Source organism: Dipodomys spectabilis, unplaced genomic scaffold, assembly GCF_019054845.1.
Source record: "Dipodomys spectabilis isolate Male_0828 unplaced genomic scaffold, ASM1905484v1 ptg000098l, whole genome shotgun sequence".
Lineage (NCBI taxonomy): Eukaryota > Metazoa > Chordata > Mammalia > Rodentia > Heteromyidae > Dipodomys > Dipodomys spectabilis.
The window spans coordinates 22,996,437-23,005,190 of NW_024870775.1; positions in this window are offsets into that span (position 1 = coordinate 22,996,437).

An 8,754-nucleotide genomic window follows, 5' to 3' on the forward strand; every position below is an offset into this window, starting at 1 on the left:
CGGCACCTGGCAGTATTGCCATTTTCATGGTGTTAATCCTCCCATTCCAGAAACATGGGAGATTTTTCCACTTTCTGATCTCTGCTTCAAATTATCTTTGAATTATTTATTTATTTATTCACTGTCCATTGTGAGGATAGAACTCAGGGTATGGGTGCTGTCTTCGAGCAATTTTTGCTCAAGACTAGTTTTCTACCACTTTGAGCCACTGCTCCACTTTCAGCTTTCTGGTGCTTTCTTGGAGATAAATGGACTTTCCTACTGGGGCTGGCTTCAAACCGTGAGCTTTAGATATCAGCCTTCTGCATAGCTCGGAATATAGGTGTAAGCCACCAGAACCCTTCTTAGTGGATATAATTTTTTGTTTTTAAAAAATGTTTTCTACACAAACCCAGAAAGCATTTTTCATGACTCCCTCTAGAAAAGTCTTATGTTCCAATCTTTTCTTAAATGCTAACTTTGTTACCAATAGTATGATAAAACTATGTATGTTTTTAACAATGCCTCTGTACAATAGATCACATTGCTTCTCTCATCTAATTAGAACTACTGCTTCAGCAATGTTGCCTCTCAGTCCTTCCTGAGACCTCATTTTCTGTTTATTTCAACTGCGTTTTCCACACCAGCATAGGAACATCCTCTTATTTTTCTCATGAGAAAAGTAAAATATTTTCTGACACCAAATCACTCTCTAGCCGCTAGTGCCCTATTTTTTTGCTCCTTTCTGACAACATACTTGGAAAAAATATTCCAAATTCAAAATATACTTTCTCCACATGTGCTCTTAATTTTAGTCTGATCAAAATTTCATTCCTACTTGCACACTATTGCTCTCCTGACAAGGTCATCCTAACCCATAAAAAAGATTCACTCCGCTATTCATTAATTCCTGCCTTATGTTATCTATCACCAGTTTTTTTAATGACTTTATTAAAATATGATTAACCTGCGAACTCTGCACATTATTTAATTTGTGTGAATGAATAATTTGGCAGATAAGTACATACCTATGAAATTATTACCATCAAATATTAGGACCACATATAAATCTATTATGTACCAAAGTTACCTTCCTACACTCAAGTAAAACATAGAATCAACTCTTTTAGTAAATTTGAGAAACAAAAATAAGTTATAGAGACCTACTCTATTCTGTAGTTCCTTTAACCAGTAAAACCGATCTTCACATCAGTATTTGCTCCTTTGGGGAACTTGCTATACTGAGTAATCTGGGCAGGCTCTGTTCTTACATTACTGGCTACATTCTGGGCGAGTTTCCTTAGTGGCACTTTCCATCTTCTCTTCTTTACTCACCTTTCAGGAAATCTAATCGTGTCCCATGGCTGCAAGCACAATTTTATTCCCCAAGCTTATAACTCTAACCTAAAAATCTACTCTGAATTTCAGACACATGTCAAATTTTCTACAGTACTTATCACTCGAATGGATAAGTGCCATCTTAATATGTCCCAGTGTAGATCCCCAAGAAATGAATAATTACATTAATTTGTTTCTCCTTTGTATTTTTGAAAATGAAAACAAACAGATTGTCATTGAATAAAATATTTGGGGAGTGAAATTCATTTTGATAAATAGTAGCTAATTTATGCAATTCAAAATAGATTACATTAAAAGTCTTAACATTTCTAATAAAAGGAAATTATATTTTGCTTGTTCATAAAAGGTATATTCAAGGAGACAAATATAGGTTCTATGAGGATATACAGACTTGAGCCTTCCCATCTTCACCCATATTTCAAAAATCCCTCCATTTCAAGTTGTGTCTTGAGACATTTGACCTAATTTATACTTTTTATAACACATTAGTAATTATTTAACTCACAAATTCGAATGTTCTTTCATCAATTCTTGCTCTTATATTCTGTTATGTAAAGATTAGATTTCAAGCTATGTTATCATAAAAGGAAATGTTAAATTATATAAAACTTGAAGTCAGTATGCATTTAGAATGTAGAGGTAGGCATGGTAGCTCACATTTACAATCCCAGAACAAAAGCTGAGTTAGGAAATTCTAGAAGTTTAAGTCCAATCTAAAGTGTATAGTAGTACCCTGTAATTTAAAAAATGTATCAAGGTAAATTTAAAATATATTCTATGGCTCCATCCTACAAGCAATAGTAATTTGGAGCTGAGAAAACATAATTCTACATTGTATTATGATAAGGTAATTTTATTTTGATAAAATTTCAGTACTAGTAATATTTCAGAACTACAATGTAGAGGTTAAACACATCTGCAAAGGGTAATCCATTGCAATGTAATTATTTTTGCTTGCTAACATGTACTACTTAAAAATAGGGTATTTAAGCATTTCAAGAAAAGAATACACTGAAGCAGTCATGACAAATGAGACAAATTTGCTGTTTAAAGCTGAATGTTCTAGGATTAGGAGGTATTCTATGCAGAAACACAGTTTTATGAAATGACACTCTAAAGAGAACAGCATATCTCATCCTTCATCAGTCAATTCAGAAATCAAGCTAATCTACATTTTGTAGGTCTGAAAAAAGTTAGACAGCTATCAGATGTGATGGTTGCCAAATAATTTTACTTAACTCAGAATTTGTTTCCTACAGATATAAATATAAATATCTTTATTCTACATTTCCTAAAAGTATCACTTAGTAAGACAAATAAAAATTAAAAAAAAGAGGTTTACTTCTTGCTGAATATAAGAAAGCACACTTCTGCAATCCTCCAATTTTCTGATTGCATTTAAATAGAAACCCATGGGTTTAGAAAATTTATAAGAATGTTTTCCTCGCTTTGATATATATGTAAGTCCCCTTGAAAGTTGTAGTTGTATCAGCTTTATGATCCAACATTTTCTTTCTTCAGTATTTGGGAGCATCTACAGAGCTTGACAAAGATCCAATTGGACTAGCAAATCATCATCTAAAATATGGAAAATATGAAAACATTTGATTTTCTAACTTGTGCAGGTAGGATGTCAGAAGGGAAATATCTGGTGAAAATGAGAGAAGTGGCACTGTTCAAAAAGAAATGTGCTTATTACCTAAATTATGTAACTGTAGTCCCTCTCTATATCACCTTTACGACAAAAATAAATTAACTAAAAATAAAATGAAAGTTGATCTGCTAACAAAAGCAATGTCCTAGAGAAGTAATAAAGCATTTGATCTTGAGAAAAAGATTAAAATTGAAGTCAAAAACAAAAACAAAAACAGAACAAAACAAAAAAACAGCAGCCACTACTGGCTGGCATTTATAATCTTAGTTACTCAGGAGGCTGAGATCTGAGGATCATGGTTCAAAGCAAGACTGGGCAGGAAAGCCTGTGAGATACTTATCTCCAATTAACCACCAGAAACCTGGAAGTGGCACTGTGGCTCAAATGAGAGAGCCCTAGCCTTGAGCTGAAGAACTCAGGGACAGCGCCCATAACCAACAACAACAACAACAACAAAAAAAATGGACCAAATACCACAGACTAGTGTATTAAAACAAAGCTACCTTCAACAGAACAGTGCAGACAATTTTGGTTGTACTTATATAAGGAGTAAAAAGTAGGAATGAGTGGATCTTGAGATAAATACAAAATTATATAAAGTTTCCTAGTAGAGGCACAAGGACATGGAGCAGTTGCCAAATGAGGAGCCCCTACCACATGCACTACCAGAGCATTGAAAGGAAGACAGCAACATGTTCTTAATTCTAGTTCTCTTGGATTGTACATCACACTGATGACTTTAGCCTGTTATATTCTTCTGCCCTGAAGAACATTTATGGAGGAATTCTGGACCATAGATGTATAAGTGTATCTAACAGATACTAACAGATGTGTGTGATTATTGTTTTTGTTGATTGTGATGATGTTGTTGTTGATGTTTTTGTACTTGGATACCAGAAAGACTGACAAGTTTAACCCTCCTTATGCAGTCTATAGGCTAGTTGCAGAGAGGCACATAAGCCAGAACTGACTGACAAAGAAAGTAACTCTGAAAAGGAATTCATGTATAGCAGACACCAAGAGAATGGCAGGAGAATTACAATTAGAATATAGTTCAGTGTTTGACATTACAAGTCAAAGAACAGGACCACAGTGAAAGAATCTTTCAAGAATGATCAATACCTGTATTTTAATCTACTGTCTTTGCTTCATGATATAAGATGATTCATAACTGAAAATTACAAAGAAAGATAAGTCTGAGTAACTACGTGAGATTGTTATTGAGCACATGCTACTTCCGAGAACTTCTCCAGGTGTTTTCCAAGATAAGGCCTGACTAGAAACCTCACTGATAGTAATAATAATAGAAATAATAGCAAATTCTTAATATCTCCTGTTAATAACAATGGGAAGTATTGTATAAGCCAAACAGGTGCTTACCTAACACCACAATGCCACAGAGTAATAACCATTACAGTGTCATAAGTTATTCAATTTCCTTCACCATTTATCATCTTAGTAATTCAAATTGAGGATAATAAAAGTAGAAGAGAACTTTGTCTTGTCCTAGGCAGAAATTTTGCATTCTTATGATATCCTATTTATTTATAGCATTTATTTTAAACATATTCAGTAAATACTATATTAACAGTTAATACATGTCAGACATTAAGAACTGAGAAAACAGTAAAAATATAATACTGCTTTGGAAACTTAGATTCTTCAACCAGAGGTTAAATTTTTTGCACTAATTATAATTTTGTTTCTTTTTAAATGCTTGGATTAACTATTCCGGAATGTTCATTTCTCTTCCTAACTCATATGTCTTCTCTCAGGCAACCATGCTGGTCCAAGACTCTCTAATCTAAAATTCATTCTAGTATAATTATTTAGGGTATAATAACAAAGAGAAAATTATTTTCTCTAAGAATATATCATTTAAGGTGATCTCCTATGAAGATATCAGTCCGTCATCAAAAGAAATATGGGTGCACTAATTTTCTGAAGAATGTATTATTTCTGCTTAAAGCCTAGGCTTCCATTTGAATAGCAGAGTTATTAAAAAATCATTAAGGATGCACAAGTAATTTGGAAGAAACTACCAAAACAATATATTAATCTAGGTTACATACTATCCTCCACAAGAAATTCCAAACTGGAATTGTGAAACCAAACTTTTTGCCCCGGAAATTCCGAAATCTTTCTAATCAAACTGATCTCATTCCTTTGTTCATGAGTGTTCATGAGTTCCTGCATTTCCCCTTACCTTTCTTTGTCAGTCAGGTAAGATATTGTTTTTTTTCTTTTCTTTTCTGTTTAATAATGGAATATATATTAAGTAAAAGAGAGTGTGTTAAATTTGTTAAGGAGAAAAATAGACATGAAGTTGATTCTGGGGTTTTATGTTAGATAATCACAGAGTTGATACCTGGGCTTTTTCACTTAAAAGCCATGTTACCTGTGGACCTTGGATTGCTTTATGTAAATTCTGAAGTACTCTGGTATTTACTGAAAGGTTGTTATAGAAATGAATATGATGGCACAAGCCTATTAAATCAGTGTTCCTAGTTGTAAGAAGCAAAACTGACTTGTGATAACATGTGTAGCTAAAAAGCCTGGGGTGAGTTGTCAGATACTACTGTTTCATGGGTTACAAACCATCAACTTTGTCTCTTGACTTATTTTTGAGTCATTCTTTCTTCATGTAGTCCTTTCCTCGAATGGTTTCTTCTATTGGGTGATATTTAGCAGAAATGTTGAGCTTCTTTATTTAAGGCGTAATAAACACAGAAAGGCATAAACTTTTTCCTTCCCAATAGTTGGAAAAGAAATCTGGGATTCCTTTTGTTTTTCTTACATTGAATTTAATTTGTCCTTGTGCAAGGTTTTGTTCAAGGCTAGCACTCTACGACTTGAGCCCCAGCACCACATGTGGGTTTTCCTGTGATTAATTGGAGATAAGACTCTCAGAACTTTCCTGGCCAGGTTGGCTTCAAACCACAATCCTCAGAGCTCAGTCTCCTGAATAGCTAGGATTATATGTGTGAGATATAATCTTAATATATGAATCTTAATAATATGAGAATCTTTTTTTTATTTTCTCTTGTATGCATTTACATTATGGTTTAGTGGTTTCCCTTTGGATTCTTTCCACTTTTACTTATATGGTATATTATTTTAATATTTCCTTTTTCCCACATTATTGTTAATTAGGTACCTTTTTTGATGTTTAATTCTATTACTCTATAATTTTCAGAATGTAATTTTAATCTTCAGAGTTTCCAATTTTGCTTTCGTTACTGGCATTTGGAGTCAAGATTTTGAGTTTGCTAGGCAGTTGCTCTTCTTCATGAAACTCCCATTACTTTGCTCAGGCAGTTATTGGGATAGGGTCTCATTTTGCTTGCTAAAAATGATCTTCTCAATCTTAGTTTCCTGCCTAGTTAGGATGACAAGTATACACCACTCTAACAATTTTTTGTCACACAATATATAACATTGCATCTTTAGTACAACGTCATATTTCTTTGTGTGAAAAGAATTCAATTACTCATTGAACATAATAATTGTTTCAAAGGTTTCACTTTACTTTTGAATGCCAAGTGTCTTTTTATTCTAGGATTATTTGAATCCCATTGCTGTGATACTATCATGTTCCTTTCAAGATAGTTGTCATTTACATTTAATCTAAACTTCAAAATTGAGCTTATAGTTGCTTGAATAATTCTTTAGAAATAATTTAGATAACATTTCTTGGTAATATACTTTTTTAGTAAGTGGTCTTTGTCAAAGAAGTGAGGATAATTATATTGGCTTATCCTCAATTATATTTGATTAGATTGGTGTTTAGCAAAACCTATGGACTTTGCTGGAATACATTCTCTTCATTGCTCCATTCAATATGGTCATCTTTTCTGAAGTTTTAAATATTTTCAGCTCCCCTGCTCTAATGTTTCCTCTGAATCGACTTTCTCCCTCAATTCACCAAGTAAACAAGAACTTTTGTCTTTATAGCTTTATCTTTATCTACTAAATTTTCTCATAACAGAGAGTAACACTATTATAGGATTCACCTCATTGTTTTATATTCTTAGCAAAAACATGGTCTCTTGTTGAACAGCCTAAAATTATTGTTTTATAGATTGTGCACAATTTCCTAGAGATGTTAGTGATAGAATGAAAGTCATATTGTAGCCATTATGTTTTTATATAAGAACAAGGCTTTTCCTCTCTTTTCTTTTCTTTTTTTTTTTGGTTCCGGTCGTGGGGCCTGAACTCTGGGCCTGGGCGCTGTCCTTCAGCTCTTCAGCTCAAGGCTAGCACTCTACCACTTGAGCCACAGCACCACTTCTGGCTTTTTTCTTTTTGCTTATGTGGTGCTGAGGAATCGAACCCAGGGCTTCAGGCATGCAAGGCAAGTGCTCTACCACTGAGCCACCTTTCCAGCCCTCTTTTTTTTTAAACTCTTCTTCTTAGTACATAGACAGTTTGTCTTAAGCCCTCAATCCTGTTTCAGCAACAAGAGTATTCAAATGAAAATGTGTGTCACCGCATTCTTCTACTCTTTATTATCTTTTAAGTGTAGCATATTGACATGAGAGTTAAAGCTGAAGGAAAGGTTCCCAGAGTGGTACTGCAAATTGTATAACTGAAATCAAGAAAACCTTAAATAGGAATTTCAGATATAATAATGCCTGTTCCTTCTGCCCACAATTATATATTAATGAAGCCTTTGAAGATGCCTGAGAGACCACGTCATGTATATATTCCCATAACATAGCTCCCATTTCCAATGAGCATCTCTGATATGCAAGGAATTATATACTTCTGTTCTCTTTCACAGTGCTGTAGTTTTTCTGCCTTCAAGCCTTTTCTGTATTCCTATTGTCTTTTTTCTCATTTACACTAAATTCCCTAGAAATCCCTATAATTAAGTCCCATTAACTGAAGTAGACCAAGCACTTTTTCTCTTATTTTGCTAAAAGAGCTCAAGTAAGCAGGAATTAAGATGCCAAATAAATACTCATGTATAAAATATGTATTGTGGTTGTGATATTGGGTCAAGGTAAAAATTTATGAAAATCCCAACCTTATCATTGCTAGAAAATTACCAGTAATTAGTGGTAAGACAGTTGATGACTGCCTAAAATGGGAATATTTTAAGCATATGCTGAGAAGGGGCCTTCTACATGGATTACCACTGGTTATTGGAATATTCCAATTGTTCTTTGATTACTGAGTACAATGCTTAAATTTAATTTCCTGTCCTATGAAGGACAGAAGAATAGAAATATAGTAAAAGAAAAATGTCTTAGGAAAGGACAAGTAAACCTGGAAGATGAGGTGGTAATTAAGGTAAAGATTGACAAGGCAGAAGCTGTTAAGGCTTGTGGTTTTATCCAATACTGCAAGGCTACTAAGTGGTAGGAAATCAGGCCCCTAACAGCCAACTTTAAATGGCTTAATCACTGTCTATAGGCTGCTAGTGTATAAGAAGGGCATATGCTTGTATATTCAATTTGATCCTCCCTACCCTTCCCATTATGAGTTAAGAAGATGTTTAATATTATTAAAATATGAACTGATTATTTTAGATGAAAAAGAAAAAATGAATTGAGCAATTATTAGATTGAAAACAGTTGAATTTATTCAAACATAGAATATTTTCTGTAAGAGTTTCTTATCTTTTAAATGTCTGTCCTATCTGTATTAATGCTTTCTCTTGACAATGTGTTATACTATTATTTATTTGCTTGTTTTTGTTTCGATACCCATTCTGAGCCTTGAACACAAATCCTTTTGTGCTCTTCCTCAGCTTTTCT